Consider the following 17,716-nt stretch of genomic DNA (forward strand, 5'->3'; position numbering starts at 1 on the left):
CTGATATCCATGATTAATAAGAAATCTACTTTCCTTTGAGGTTCCCTTGATCCATATTTATCAATATATCAAAATCTGGTGGAAAATATACATACCGGCCCTGAGTTCATTTTTCCTCCTTTCAGAAGTAATTCAATGCCCTCCCCAAATGCTATATACTTTTCTTTCAGTTTACATGAATCATACAGAGAAATATATGGTCCTATACCTACCCTACCCAAACCTACCTCCTTCATCAAGAATTCTGAAATTTCTCTCTTTTGCCAAAACTACTATTTTTCTTCTCTAACTATACTTTACTACTCCTCACCTTTTCATTCATTCTCATTATGATTTGCATTTCTTCCTTCTCTCATTGTTTCAAACTATCACCTCTGTCCTTGCTTTACTCCCCTCTCTTCCCAAGCATGAACTGTAAGTTAACTGTTTCAATTTTGCACTGTTCTTTGCTCTAAAATCTCTTTTCCCCTTGTCTTTTACCACCCTCATGTGCCTTGCCAAACTTCAGCCCCAGATCCAGTCCATCATCCAACTCTGTGCCTACCTGAGCTATGGAACTGTGCTGGAGGAAGTTGTTCTACGTTAATAATCCAATTTTCCTGAGCCCTCACTGCCAAAAGGCTATTAACACTTTTAATCTTTCCAAATTGATTCACAATTAACTTACCAAATTGACTTTCCAAATCAATCATAAAAGCTCTTCTTATTCTCTTTCAGACAGTTTGTTTCCCCTCAGCAGAAGAGTTTGCCTTATAATTTATCGAGAAATTTTAAAGAATAAAATAGAGGCATTTTATTATGATATCCCCGTTCTCTCCTCTGCATCTTAAAGATTATATTGTCATCATCCTCATTTATCTTTTTCTTTACTCCAGAGTATGTTGAAAAAATTAAGACCAAGGCTTGTGTACTTAATCCAATCCCCTCTCTGTCTCCTCTGGCATATTGCCAAAAGATTAATCTCTGTCATTTTTAATAGCACCCTATCTTCCAGTTTCTTCCCTGATTACTATAAATATACATAAAACTCTGGTATCTTTGAAAAATAACAACAATAACACTTCTACCAAATTTCCCAGCCTTCCATTCTTGTTTTATAATTCTCTTCCTTTCACAATCAGTTCTCTTGGGAGGAGACTAATTTTGATTTTTTTGTTTGCTTTTGCTTTTTTCTTTTCAGGTTTTTGCAAGGCAAATGGGGTTTAAGTGCCTTGCCCAAGGCCACACAGCTAGGTAATTATTAAGTGTCTGAGACCGGATTTGAACCCAAGGGACTCCTGACTCCAGGGCTGGTACTTTATCCACTGTTGCCACCTAGCCGCCCCTGCTTTTACTTTCTTAGATAAAATCATTGGATTTGGTTACCATGCCATTCTCGGTAACTTTGGGGGAACAATTCAGTTATGTTTCAAGGTCAAGTCAGATATCAATGGTTTGAAAAACGATTAAAAGGAGAGAAATTTGAGGCAGTGGATGTAGACTTGTTCAGCAATGCTCATCTCTTTTAAGCTCTCTGAAGCATTTGATATTACTGATCACCTTCTCATATATACTTTCTTCTATGAGATTTTATAAAACTGCTCTCCCTTAATCCTTTTCTTACTTATCAAACCACCTTCCTCAGTTTCCTTTGGTTGATTATTATCCATGTCCAGAAGCCCCCCCCCCCAATTTTGGACTTTTTGTCCTAATCCTGCCCTGAATCCTTTCCTCTTGTTGCAATCTCTTTTGAAGACCTCTTTCATTCCAATAGTTTTATTTATTTTCTTTATCAATCTCAGCTAGCTCTCATATTATCTTTCTCCTGAGAGCCAATCCAACAAACCAGCTGCCTTTTGAATATTTCAAACTGGATTTTTTTTTCAGGCATCTTGAACTCAACATATACAAAACAGAACCCATTAGCTTTCTCCAAAACTCCCACTCCCAATTTTTCATTTCTGTCAAATATACAATCATTCTTCTAGTCACCAAGGTGCACAACTTTGCATCAACCTTGACTCTTTACTATTCCTTTCTTCATTCCTTCTTTACTTCAGTTGCTGATTTTTTAATTTTATTTTCATACTATCTCTTCAATCCTGTTCACTTCTCTCTACTCATGCTTCCATTTTCCTAGTTGGGGGGGGGGGGGGGCTCTTATTTCCACTTACCTAAACTTTTGAAATAATGGCCCAAATAATTTCCTTTACACTGTTCTCCTCTCTCTCTAATAAGACCTCTGAAAATGTTCAAAATTATATTCCTAATGCGTAGACATGGCTATGACACTCCATTGCTTAAAAAGCCCAAGTGTTCCCTGTTTTCTTTATGATAAAATACAGACTTCCTCTGTTTGGCACCTAAACAATTGACACAATCTGTCTTTGTCCTACTTTGTGTCTTTATTATATATTACACCTCTTCAAACACAATATATGTCAATCAAATTGATGTATTTCTGGTTCTTCATACAAAACATCCCATCTTCTGTCTTCATAGTTTTCTCAGACTGTCCCATTCGAGTTTTGAGTTCTGCATCTTAGAATCATTAGCTCCCATCAAAATTCAGTGCAAGTAATCCGCCCATCAAAGAAGAGACCTTTCCTGATCCCATACCCAAGCTATTGGTATATACTCCTGCACCCTCCAAAAGAAATTGCTTAAGTAAATACAAAGCAATTTCTTTTGGAGGATGCAGGAGTGTGTGTGTGTGTGTGTGTGTGTGTGTGTGTGTGTGTGTGTGTGTGTGTGTGTGTGTGTATATGTGTGCTATTCAGACTCCAGTTAAGTGTCTGGCACAAAGTAGAGACTTATTAAAAATTTATTTATTTATTGCTTAATACCTTAATATCTTGAAGCACATTGAAAAGGTCAACTGCCTTGGCCAAAAACATCAGAGGGGCAAATTGGAACCTGGGTCTTTCCATCTCCAGGTATAGTGCAAAATTGACTATAATCTATTGACTTGCTATAAACAATGATTCAAATGAATTGAATGATCTACCAGATGTAGATGTTTTGAGATGAGATGTTATTCAATATCATTCACTCTAGAGGTATTTTTAAGTCTTACTAACATACTTCAGTCACATTGTAAAGGGATAGAGATAGAAGGAAACAAAAAAGCAAAATTCCCCAACCATCAAAGAGTTTGTCTTCTGAAGAGGGACATGGCTCACCTACACACACACAAACTCAAGTGCACACATACACACACACACACACACACACACACACACACACACAAACATAAACCTGTCTATACATATAAGATAAAGTATAGATGACAGGTCACCTTTGAGAAGGAAAAATGTGAAACTACTTTCTCAATGTCAGTTGTCATTTATTATCTAATCATTTTTAAAATAAATATAAAGCTAATTGAGAAATTGAAGTATGTTCTCATGTTGGTTCAATAGAAGGACTTTTCAAAAGAATACTATTTATAAATGTGTCCTTTGTCTAAGACAGAAGAAACATAGAACTCTAAAAACTGCACATTTACTAGATTTTGGCAGGCTTGTATCTTTTCCATTGGAAGAAGAATAATTAATTTTTTATCAGGCTGTCAAGGATGTTTAGTCTTTGGGTAACACATCATAGCACTAAGACGCATCAGACTGTTACATTTCTATGAACTGGAGCCAACTTCAAAAAGCATTTAATAATTCAACAAGGAAATTTCCTAGTTTCTTAATGGTGAAGAGATATGGAACTGAGTACAGAATCTGTAAAGGAAGAAATTAAAACTATTCAATATATAAGAATTTTAGATAACAGAGATGGAAAATGTTTAGGTTTTTATTTCCTAATTTTATTGTTTGAACCAGTTTTCTATCATCTCAAGTTATCTCAAGCACAGTGAGGTTTTGTTTTAAATTTTAATTTTTTTAAGAATGAATGATAATAATTCTTTCAAAAGGAAACAGTAGGAGAAATATTATTTCCTTAAAAAATTTTATTATTTTTCATAAAATTCCTCAAAGAGGATTCCCTAAAATCTTTAAAACATTAATACTTATTGCTTCCTTAAGACCTGCAGAACACCACATACCAAAAAGTAACTCTTAAAATGCAGCAGTTTAGCTTAAACTTTAAAAATAATGTATTGTGAAAATGTTTCCCCTCTCTGCATTTTCATTTAGGGATACATACTAAAACAACTTTAATTTGTGAATCATATTTTGTATTTAACACTTGAACCACTGAACATGCTTGTTTATATATTGTGCATACATGTTTAAGAATGTGTAGTGAATTTAGGTGAATCATCAGATTTCTAGTTAAAATAGAAGCCTAAAAATAATCAAATCCACCTGCATCATTTACAGATGAGGAAGCAAAGACCCAGTGATGTGGAGTGACTTGTGTGAGGTCACACAGATGGCTTTGTCAGACTCAGAAAGATTAGGATGTGGATTTTTTTTTCTCCTGCCAAATTCATGTCATTGAGACAGTAACAACATTGGCATCATTTTCTTCTGTGACTAAATAAATTATTTTAAATATACAAGCAATTACTGCACTGAAAACTCTATTCTTCTAAACAGAGAATAGAAATTAAATCCAAAGTGCAAAAACAAGAAGTTCCATTTTTTTCTTTATAAAGTTGAACATATTCAGACATACCCTTATGTTAGCCATGACATGAATCTGCTAGATAAGGTCAAACAGAGGGGACTGATAAAAAGAAAGCCTTAAAAATCATTGGACCTTAATAGATAGGACAGGTTTTTAAGGTATAGACAAACTTGATCATAGCTTCAAGTTGAAGGTGACTTTTGTCACAACCCAGAGGATTAATTGAAAGAAATAGAGAGGCAAGAGACAAAGAAACTTGAAAAAATTGTCTTTAGTAATACCAGTGAGTTGTGATCTGTATTTCCAGTTGCAACCTAATCATCTATTGTGTTGTTGGAATAAGGCAACAGCAGTTCTCAATTGTTTTCCTTTCCTTTTTGTATGCATTTCCTCTCTTGATAGATATCACTCCTTTTCTAAGGAAAAACTTTTCACATATTTATCTTCATCTTTTACTAGGAGATTCTGCATTAGTTTTATTTATGGGTTAGGGGAAATGTATGGTCCACCTCCTACCGATTCTCTAGAAAGTGGAGAAAATATTTTTGGGAAATCCTGCAGGCAAGGTTCCCAAGGCTCTTTTTTATTTTTAAAATTTCTCTCATTGCAATTAGACATCTGGGGAGGATTCCCTAATATAAAGAATCAAAACTAATATCAATTGAAGGCAAAAATAGCTTCAAGTAGTTGAACTTCAAGTAGCTGGACTAAAGCTAGGCAGCTAGATGCTTTTGCATTGCATGCAACTGAAGAATACCAGACTCATTTAGTCATGGATCATAGATCCAGAGCCCAAACCTCAGAGGCCATTTAGTTCAACCTTTTAATGAAAAAAAAAAGTGAACTAACTGAGACTCAGAGTCTTGCCTTTACTTTCCTAAATTCTCATAAATAATTACAAGCACAATTGACATTCTCTTTGCATTTTTTTTTGCAATCTAATACAAATTACATTGTTTTCTCTTAAATTTCAGTATCTTTGTGTCATTGCTTTATTGGAAAAAGGTGTGGCAATGATATTTTTTTTTATTTTCATTTGTGTTTATTTTCTTTTATGTTGATCAATGTAGTTATTATCTATGTACTGTCATACTGGTTCTGTTTACTTCAACTTAAACAATGTATCCCCATGTTCCTTCATGATCAAAAAATGAATTTCTTTTTTTTAAGAAAGATTTTATTTATTTTAAATTTTACACTTTTCCCCCCAATCTTGCTTCCCTCTCCCACAGAAGGCAGTCTGTTAGTCTTTACAATGTTTTCATGATATGCATTGATCTAAGTTGAATGTGATGAGAGAGAAATCATATCCTTAAGGAAGAAAAACAAAATATGAGATAGCAAAATTACATATAAGATAACTTTTTTTAATTAAGGGTAATTTGTCTTTGTTCAAGCTCCACAATTCTTTCTCTAGATATAGATGGTATTCCCCATCGCAGACAGCCCCAAATTGTGCTTGATTGTTGCACTGCTGGAACAAGTAAATCCATTAAGGTTGACCATCACCCCCATGTTGCTGTTGGGGTATACAGTGTTTTTCTGGTTCTGCTCATTTCACTCAGCATCAGTTCATGCAAATCCTTCCAGGCTTTCATGCATTCTCATCCCTGCTGGTTTCTAATACAACAATAGTGTTCTATCCATTCAGTTTATTAAGCCATTCCCCAATTGGAGGACATTCACTTAATTTCAAATTCTTTGCCACTACAAAAAGGGCTGCTATAAATATGTTTGTACAAGTGATATTTTTACCCTTTTTCATAATCTCTTCAGTATATATAGACCCCGTGGTGATATTGCTGGCTCAAAGGGTATGCACATTTTTGTTGCCCTTTGGGCATAATCCCAAATTGCTCTCCATAAAGGTTGGATGAGTTCACAGCTCCAGCAATAATGTATTAGTGTCCCAGATTTCCTTCATCCCTTCCAACATAGATCATTGTCCTTTCTAGTCATAATAGCCAATGTGAGAGGTGTGAGGTGGTACCTGAGAGATGCTTTAATTTGTATTTCTCTCTAATGAGTAGTTTTTTAGAGTAATTTTTATATGATTATGGATAACTTTGATTTCCTCAGGTGTAAATTACCTTTGCATATCCTTTGACCATGTGTCAATTGGGAATGACTGTCTTTTTAAAAATTTGACTCAGTACTCTGTATATTTTAGAAATGAGTCCTTTGTCAGATAAACTAGTTGTAAAAATTATATCCCAATTTACTACATTTCTTTTGATCTTGGTTACAGTGGTTTTGTCTGTGCGAAGGCTTTTTAATTTAATGTAATCAAAATTTTCTAGTTTATTTTTAATGATATTCTCCATCTCTTCCTTGGTCATAAACTGCTTCACTTTCCATAGATCTGACAGGTAAACTATTCCTTGATCTCATAGTTTGCTTAGGATATTGTTTTTTATGTCTAAATCCTGTATCCCTTTTGATCTTATCTTGGTATAGAGTTTGAGGCATTTGTCTATTCCAAGTTTCTTCCATACTAACTTCCAATTTTCCCAGCAGTTTTTATTGAAGAGAGTTTTTATCACAATAGCTGGACTACTTCTGTAGGGCATGGATGGGAATGGTGGCTTCTATTCAGATGGGGTTAATCCAACAGCAGATTACTATAATCATTTCCCACTATTGCATCTAGGCTATTTCACCGATCCACCACTTGGTTTCTTAGCCAATACAAGATAGCTTGACTGATGCTTCATAATATAATTTTACATCTGGTAGGGCTAAGCCAACTTCTTTTGTACTTTTTTTTCATTAAATCCCTGGAGATTCCTGACTTTTTATTTCCCCATATGAATTTACTTAGAATTTTTTCTAACTCATTTAAGTAATTTATTGGAATTTTGATTGGTAAGGCATTAAACAAGTAGTTTAATTTTGGTAGAATTCTCATTTTTATTATATTAGCTTGGCCTATCCATGAGCTGGCAATGACCTTAAATCCTCTCCGAATGTACACAACCTGAATTTACTTTTTTTTTAAATTTATTTTTTATTTAAGGAAATGGGGTTAACTGACTTGCCCAAGGTCACACAACTAGGCAATTATTAAGTGTCTGAGGCATGATGTGAACTCAGGTACTCCTAACTCCAGGACTGGTGCTCTATCCACTGCACCACCTAGCTGCCCCTACTTTTATTTTTAAAAAAGAGTTAAAAATGCAGGATATCAAGTTGAAATTAGATAAATATATAGGGGAAAAATTATTTTAGTGATAGCTTGCTAGGCTTCAATAATTTTAACTGGAGAACTTCAACCCTCTTGTTCAAGAGCTGATTGAATCAGGTGCTACCTGAATCCCTTCCAAATTTGAAAAACCAGCACTGATGTAGTAAATGTCAAACAAAAGAGGAAAGTATACACACTTATTTCTCCCATTCAGTTATTTTGGAGGTAAGGACAGGTCCTGGGAGCCATTCTAAGAAGTTCACTTTATCCTCTTTGAGGTAGCTGATGGCTGGGTGGCTGGAGTTTTGGATTTAGAGTCAGAAAGACCTGAATTTAAATTTGAATTCAGATGTTCATTAGCTATGGGAACCAAGGTCACTTAACTTCTTTGGTTCCATTGTAAAATTGGGGAAATAATAGATCCTACAGAGAGATCCTATTGTACTGATCAAATGAGATATTTGTAAGAATCTCTTAGTACAGTTCCTGATATACAGTAGGTATTGTATAAATATTTATTACTGTCCCTGCTCCTGCCAATCAGAAGGGTTCACTTCATCTTCTAGACAAGGTGCTAGGTCATAAGTCTACATGGGAAATGGCTATCAGACAAAGGAACATGTCCTGCAGTTTCATCTGATCCACTGCCTTCATTTTAAAGATGACACTGAAATCCAGAGATAGTAGTTAGTGAAGTTAGTGAAAGAAACAGAATTTAAATCCAAATGCTCTATTTCCATATTGAATACTCCTCCCATAATGCTAGACTGCCTCAGTTTACAACCTTATAATGCCTTTTGATATGATGAATCAGAGGAGTTGGCTTTGATATCCATTAAATCTGTCTTAGAAAAATTATGCTTTTTGCCACATGAGCCAACAGTGTCTCCATGTTTGATAAATTTGGCTATATAATAGTCTCATTGAATGCAATTCAACAAAAGATTATTAAACAACCAACTTTATGTAGGACACTATTTTCTACCTGTTATTTTAGTAGTAAAATATAGCACAAACTTTTTAAAAAACATTATCTTTTCAACGAGCCATTTTAAGTTTGGGGCACATCAGATCTTTCCACTTTACCCCCTAAAAGTAAGGAAACATTCTATAGCCTTTAATGTTGCTGCCTCTCTTGCTACCAGTATTATCTAAAATAGCATGAATGGAAATATGAATAAAAATCTTACCTTTGATGAAGATCAGCATCAACTAGCTATAGAACTTAGGGATATTGTGTTTTACTGTATTATCTTGCTTATATTTTCTATAACAATAATGATACATTAATTTATGCATAGGAATGATTAATTTGGTAGTGATGTAATGTTTTAATTGCAGACTAAAAAATTCTACAGTATAAATACCAAAAAGGAAAATACAAAGAGTGGCTCAAATTTTCTAAGTCAGTAGGAGACTCTAATTGTGAAATAATAGTCTTTAAGAAGTATAAATCATAATTAGGGAAATAAAATATTTTAAAGTGTTTCAAGATTTATACCTGATTTTTAAGGAAAAGAGAGAGAGAGACAGAGAGATCTGCTGATATTTTAGTACTTCCAATGACTTTCTTCAGGGTTCAAATGCTCTTTTGATTATTCTAGTGCTGACTAGTTTCAAAGTTGGGTCTCTAGATGGATATGTTGATCAACTGACAATCATTTATTTAGTATCCTGCCATACATTTGACTAAACCCTAAAGATTAAAGGGGGAAAAAAAAACAATTTCCCCTTAAAATTTATATTCTAATAAGGGAGACAGCATAAACAAATCCGAATACATAAAGTAATTATAGAGTAAGTATACTTTAAGAAGGCAGCCTTGGAGGGAATGGCATTGGCTGCTAGGGGAAGCCTCTTGGAAATGGTGGCGTACAATGGGAGTCAAAAGAGTCAGAGTTTGGGAAGTGGAGCATTATTGGCTTGGAGATGGAAGGAATACCAAGTAAGAAGATTGGATGGATAAGAAGAGAAGTTGGGAAGAGTTGAAATTATCAAAAGAATATATATTCCATCCTGTATATAATAGAGTGACCTTGAGATTATTGAAAATGGGGGAGAGACATAGCCAGAACTGTGCTTTGGGAAAATCATTTTGTCAGGTGAATGGAGAATGGTAAGGAAAGGAGAGAGTACTGAGGCAAGGACACCATTTAAAATGTGGGGGGAGATGAAGACCTGAAGTGGAGTTAAGTGACTTGCCCAAGTTCATGCAGCTGGTTAATTATTAAGTGTCTGAGGCTGGATTTGAACTCAGGTTCTCTTGACTCCAGGGCCAATGCTCTATCCATTGCACTATCTAGCTGCCCCTTATTAATGTATTATTATAAACAAAATTATTACATATGACAACTGATTGGATATGTTGCCTGAGCAAAAGAGAGGAGTCAAGGATAATGCTTAGGTTTTGAAACTGGCTGACTAGAAGGATAGTGGTACCTTGATAACAATAGGCAAGACTGGAAGATTACTGAGTTTACTAGGGGAAATGCAATAAGTTTGTTTTTAGACATGCTGAATTAACCTTCTTTTAAATTACTTTGCATTTATTTATATTTATTCTCTATGTATTTGTTTATTTCTTATCTTCATTACAGTGTAACTATGAAATAAAAATATAATATTTTCCAAGTGATTTATAAACCATTGAAAAACTTTATAAATGTAGCTATTATTATGTATCAGAAACCAGGTTTTAAGTTATGTCCTTTCTTAACTAAGAGGTCACTTTTTTTTCCATGTCTCTGATAATCAGATGAAGTCTTTGGACCCTTTCTCAGAATGATCCCTTTAAAAACAAAATAAAAATATAATATTACAAAGGAAAATCATATATTGTAATTCAGATATTTAAAAAATGACATTGATCCCAGCTTAAGAGCCCAAAACTAACCCATGCTTTTCAAAGTCATCTTCTGTAGGGCATGGATGGGAATGGTGGCTTCTATTCAGATGGACAAAGTAAGATAGATGAAAAGGTTATTTTATGGAATTAGAGTGAAGATCTTTAAAGGGGCAGCTAGTTAGCGCAATGGATAGAACACCGACCCTGAAGTCAGGAGGATCTGAGTTCAAATCCAGTCTCAGACACTTGATACTTACTAACTGTAACCTGGGACAAGTCACTTAACCCCATTGCCTTGCAAAAAAAAAAAAGATCTCTAAAGACATAACTTTGACAAAGTACCTAGTTCCTCCAGAAACACGGTCCTATTATTTCTCCAAGCTACAGTTTTAGTTTTGTTGGTTACATCAGTAGATTAGCAGCTGAAAGTTTTAGGGAGAGACTCTACAGGGTCCTAATCTCTCATTTTATACCTTTACCTTGACTATTTCCACCTTCCCTTCACCTCTTTTAAACCTAAGTTTTTCTGACAGATATTCAGAAGTTAATTCTAGCTTCCCTTCTTAGAACTGCTGCTTACAGCAAAAATAACTTATAAAAACTTACATGCCATAAAATTATAAAATAAGTTTTCTATTATATCATACATATGACATTTGAAAATGTAACAAAATGAGAGCTTCATTATTTTTTCTGCTTTAAGGAATTCTGTGTGTTCAAACAAAAAGTTTTGATACAATGGAGAAAAAAAAGGAACTGGGGATCTTATGGGACCTGAAATTTCTTTTTCAAATATTTGAAACTTTTGTAGATTTTCCAGAATATGCAGTACTGCAGCTACAGTTATACTTATGGTGATTGCTTATTTTGGTAGAGTCTTTTTCCCCCAGCAAACTAAATGACTGCATTAAACGCATGTAAGATACTTAGCCTTGACCCTCTAAGAACTAAGGCTTCAAGTTATCCTGCAGTTTTCTCCACTATGAAATTAAATGTATAAACAATACCCAAATATTCTGCAGTGAAGTGCTAAGATATATTACCCATTCTGCAAGCTAAACTGTCATATAAAAATAGATGTAAATGTATTCTTTTAACCATTTAAACTTACACTTAGACAATACAATTTTTGGCATAATGGGAGTAGGGGTGAGATTTTTAGTAGTCTTATATTAAAGAAAACTATTATTCTAGAGTTTAAGAAGTACACAATCTGATACTGTGTATATATTTTCAAATTCCTTGTTTCAATAAGAATTTCAGAACTTAAAAATTATATATTTTCAATTTTATAACTACTTCAAGAAAAGATTTACACACAGAAAGCTGATTACTGGGGGGGTGATGGTATATTGCAAAGAAATTAAATTTTAAGTATAGTTTTTAAAAATCTATTAGTGTTAAATGGTAAATATAACAACCTTGAGGTTCAGTTGAGAGCAGAAGTGAAACTTGATTTTAAAAATCTTGGTTAATACATTATATTTCTGTAATTTAATGCAAATGCCAAGGTTAAGTAAAAAGCATCATCTCTAGAGATCCATATAATTTAGAGAATGTTCCAATTAGTCAGCAGGTTCTAAAAATTTAGTACTGCTGATTGCCCATCAGCAGCAGAAAAACTAAAAGGCAAATTACTAAATTAACTCCTGTCAGCAAGTTCACATTCATAGATTGATTTTTGACCCACAGATTTAGTGAAAATTAGATGCTGTATCCAATGTGAAAAAGTCTTGGGAAGGGAAGGCAGAAAAGGATGTTTGAGAGTATAGTTAGTGCTACATGAGAAAAAGTAGTTGTGAATTGGCTTGGTGTATTTTATATTTTCATCTTCAACCTTACTCTCAAAATCCTTCTGTGTACTATTTCAGCATATACATATAGAGAAAGAATTTTCTACTTCTCGCTTGAAAAGTAACTTTAAATATCTGTATTAAATATAAACTTATTGAATAAATGCATCTATGCATTGCAAATATATACAAACATCAACACAAAATAAAATCACAAAATATAGAGAAAATGAATTTTATAGTTGTATTTTGCTTATAATGTATCCAACTTTTACTTAATTAAAATATTGTATTTGATTTAATTGATTAGCTGCTTGTTTTAATACTCAGAGTTTAGAAACTAGGTAAGGTAGAGAAATAATATTTAAGTAAAATTAGAAATCTTAAGGTTCTTTACTTTAACCTTGAAAAAATAAGTGGTATTTCTATCTTCCTCTGCTTTTAAAAATATTTTCTTGATCCTTTGTCTTTACATTAAAAGTCTTTTCTATCCCAGATTAAATAGTTACATGTGACAAAGAAAAATCAATAAGCAAAAAAAATCTAATAAATAAAAAATTATGTGGCAATGAATAGAATATTCTATTCTAGTAGTCTTTTGTCTGACTGCATAATAGAAGAGATATATTTCATTCTTTCTTGTTCAAGACTAACATTTTGGAATTTTGTTCTGGTACTGAGTAGAAAAACTTTTCATTTATTTTTTTCATATATCTATATAGATATTGATATAGCTACATATTCATATATGTATAAACACTTACATATGCATATCCTTGATGCATGCTTAAGTAGACACTTTCTATATACACATACACGAATGAGTATATTATACACATTTGTATATTACATATTTGTGAATTGTGGTTCTTTATCTTTACATCATTTCATATAACTCTTCTCATATTTCTATAAATCATAATTTCTTACTGATTAATAGTATTACATTATGTTCAAATATAATTTTTCTATTGATATGTAGCTCAGCTTTTTAGTTCTTTGTTATTCTTTATTTTTTACTAATATGTAAATACAATTACAAATATTTTATTATACATTGAATCTGTTTCTGTCTTTGATTTTCTCGGTTCATATGTACTATATATGCATTCAAACACACACATATATGCTGAACAAAGAGTATGAACAGATTAGTAAATTTTATTTAATAATTCTTTCATAATTTCATAATTCTAATTGAAATCCTGAAGAGTTCCCATCTGTACAAGCAGTACAAGTACAAGCCTTCCTTTAGCCCATTCAATATTGAGTGTTCCCATCTTTTTTTCCCTCTTCGTCAGTTGACAAGGAGTGAACTAAAGCCACAGAATTATTTTAATTTGCATTTTCTCTGCTTTTATTACATCAAAGTAAATTTCACAATGCTTGGATGTGTCAAAGTCATATTCTAATGGTTTGTTTTATTCTGCCAATCACAAATTAGTGGTCCCTTGACCTTTATATTTTTAGTAACACTCTTTGAAATTATAATGGCACTTGAATTGATTTTGCATGGCTCTAAATACTAAATCTGAGCAGGAATGATCTTTCACAATTGGTGTCCAGGAAAGCAGTTACTGTTATCTCTAACTAGACCTTAAATCACACTTGTATGAATGAATAAATGACATAAATATATAGAAGTATTTAAGTATATGCATATACATGGATATTTTTGAGTGAAATGATTATTAAACACCAGTGATTTGGAGAGGTTCAGATTTCCTACTTTGTCTCTCCTCATTTCAAAGGCCTCAGTCTCTGAGGTTGAGCTTAAATTCTTAAATGGATTGAAATTAAAATTGAATGGAATTCAGCTTGAGTAGAGATTCTAATTCTAAACTGAATTCCATTCAATCAAACTTGGGTGGAGACAGATCCTTTTATCTAAATAGTCAAAGACTAAGGGGTGGTCTGGGTATAGAGATAGTCTCTTTATCCAGGAATGACTAGGTATCACTCTTCCTTGTAATATTCATTTTCCCCTTGTTAATGGTGATTGAATAATTGTTCTTCCAAGAGCATAAAAACTGTGAACCTAATACCATTAGTCCTCTTTGATCTAAGAGATATGACCAAATGACCATCCTTTTATAAATAAGCATATTGGCTTTATCAATAAAATAATTAAAATCACCCAGAAATTATATATCTTGAACATTTTCAATCACCATATTGTGTTGATACCCAAAACATTTTAAATTAAACATATCCATGTGTTCCCTAGCAGGAAAAATACAAAGACAAAATCTCTTTTCCTCTTAAGTTCTCATACTAGGTTAACTGAAATACAATTCTCCTAATTTACCAAGATAAACATCTCAGTAATAAAGATGGGAGGACTCAATGTTGCATGGGCTATAAGCAGTTTGGCATGCTAATAAACTGTTGGTGGACTTGGGAGTGCTTCAAGATTTCAATTTAGAATTATAAAAGAAAAGTTACTAATAAATTAGTATTTATGCTGTTTCCTTTGCTAACAAGCCTAGTAATTCATTAGGGCTTCAGTATTTTTCATAGCTATGATTCTTTTGTATTATCACTGATATCAATTTTTTTTTATGGTTTTTGCGAGGCAAATGGGGTTAAGTGGCTTGCCCAAGGCCACACAGCTAGGTAATTAAGTGTCCGAGATCGAATTTGAACCCAGATACTCCTGACTCCAAGGCCAGTACTTTATCCACTGCGCCACCTAGCCGTCCCTAGTGATAGCAAATTAATGTAGCCTATTATTACCTGGCATTATTAGAGTATTCAATTGGTCTTTACAACTACATTATCTCCTATTATCTATTGTGAGATCAACTTTCCTAAAGCAAAGGTTATTTATTTTATATTTTTGAATCATGTCATTTCCTTGATTAAAAACCATTTGTAACTCCTTATTATTTTTTGTTTGTCTTTTTTTAGTTTTTGCAAGGCAATGGGGTTAAGTGGCTAGTCCAAGACCACACAGCTAGGTAATTATTAAGTGTCTGGTCAGTTTTGAACTCTGTACTCCTGACTCCAGGGCCAGTGCTCTAACCACTGCACCACCTAGCTTCCCCTTCCTTATTATGTTTTTAATAATGTCCAAACTCCTTCACCTGCAATGCTAGATTCTCTGTTCTCTAATCCCAGCACTTCTCATTACTACCTAAATAAAATTCATATTTCAGGCAAAGCTATGTTGCATACTATTACTTGTTTGTACCCAACAACATAATGTGCTGATAAAATTTCTTCTTCCTAATGTACCTTTCCTTTTTATTTTGCTCAATTTCCTTCTTATCCTTCAATATCTACATAAAATGACACTTTGGATTATAGATTAAGAGTAGGTTTTCTTAACCTTCATGTGTGTCAGACCCCTTTGGAAGTCTGAAGTAGCTTTATCAACCCTTTCTCAGAAAATATCTTTAAATGCATAAAATATTATGAAATTGTAGATTTCAAAAGAAACAAATTATATTAAAATGAAATTTTACACTCACACACAAATATACACACACACACGTGTGTGTGTGTGTGTGTGTGTGTGTGTATGAATCCCTAGTTAAGAATCTTTGATTTAGAGCTTTTACCCAGCCATATAGTTAATATCTAATGAAGAATTCAAATCTATGTCTTCTTGGATCTAAATTCAATATCAATAGACTCTGCCATGCTACCTTTCACTTCCCTGAATATATCATCAGACATTGATCATTCTCCCCTATCTTTGCTTCCAGAAAATCTGTGCTAATTGCCAATCATTTTGGCCATGAACCTCCACAAAATTCCCTTCCCTAGCCACCACTATTGAATATATATATATATTATAATATTAATATTTAAGTTCCATGAGAGCAGTAATGGCTTCACATTTGCCTTTGTATCCTTATAGCTTAGTATATGACCTGGTACATAGTAGATGCTTACTTTATTGTTCTTTGTCCTTCATTCTGACAGAATTTTTATTTAATTTTAGGTTTTTTTGCAAGGCAGTGGGGTTAAGTGGCTTGCCGAAGGCCACACAGCTAGATAATTACTAAGTGTCTGAGGTCGGATTTGAACTAAGGTGCTCCTGACTCCATTGGTCTGTCTACTGTGCCACCTAGCTGCCCCCTTTGTCTTTCATTCTCAAAGAAGATCACAACATCAGGGAAGGTGATGCCCGGACAAGCACATGAATTCTATTTGAGTGAGGGGTGGTGCTGTGCTAAGTCACCAGCTTCACTTTCTCCTCCAGAACCATCTGAGTCCAGTTGCCAGATATGACTCAGGATGTGGAGATGGCTCTGGATGTGAGGCAATGTTAAGTGACTTGCCTAGGGGCACACAGCTAGTAAGTGTCTGAGGTTAGATTTGGACTCAAGCCCTCCTGACTCTAGGGTCAGTGCTCTATCCATTACCCCATCTAGGTGTTCACTGAATATATATTGATTCATTTACATACATATCCCAGGTCCTTTTCCTGGGCCAGGCAATTTCAGGCCACAACAACAATATAATCTTCGCTTGAAGGAAAAACCTCCCCCCCCACCCCGTAGTAATGCATCAGTGTATACATCTTTCTTCTGTTTCCTACTGGATAATAAAATACTTGGAAGTAGGAGATATTACATAATCATTTGGGTTCCCTATTCTCTCCTCATTCCTAAATTCTCTACTAAGAGACAGTACATATTTGATCACTCTAAAATGATGAATTTTATTTCCCCTATACTCAGGTTTTCATGATTTTCATGAAATTGTAGTAATTATTTATAGAAAACAGGATTGGACTTGTGATTACTGTTTTAAGCATTTAAGCAATAACAATTTTGTGAAACTTATGCAAAGGCTAGGTTTATTACAAGAGAAATAAATATGCTGGGGAACCCAAAGAGTTCAAAATCCATATAGAAGTTTTCATTTTTTATAACAACAGGAAGGAGGAAAGAAAACACAAATCTCCATCTAAAGGGGCATGCCACAGGAGAATGAAAGGGACTGAAAGGAAAAGAACCAACTCCTCACAAAGAAAGAAGAAAGATGACAGCAAAAGCAGCTTTCTTTTCCTTTAACAATTGCTAGTCCTGAAGATTGGATGGTCTGCCTATCTTCATTAATCCCATCTGCACAAGTGGTTTCTCAGTACAGACTAAATGTCACCTGTCTGGACTCCCAAGGACACAGGGAGTCCAGATTGGGATGCAAACATCAAGTTTTCTGAGATGGGGAAGCATCATCCTAAACATATTCAGGGTCTACTCTATGTTCTGGGTCCAATGATTTTGCAAAATATGGCACCTCAAAAAAAAGAAAGAAAGAAAAAGTCAGGGGAACTCTTAGGAAGTCTTTAGCATCAGGAATGCTTAGCTGAAGACA

Source organism: Macrotis lagotis, chromosome 3 (genome assembly GCF_037893015.1).
Source record: "Macrotis lagotis isolate mMagLag1 chromosome 3, bilby.v1.9.chrom.fasta, whole genome shotgun sequence".
In the NCBI taxonomy this organism is placed as follows: domain Eukaryota; kingdom Metazoa; phylum Chordata; class Mammalia; order Peramelemorphia; family Peramelidae; genus Macrotis; species Macrotis lagotis.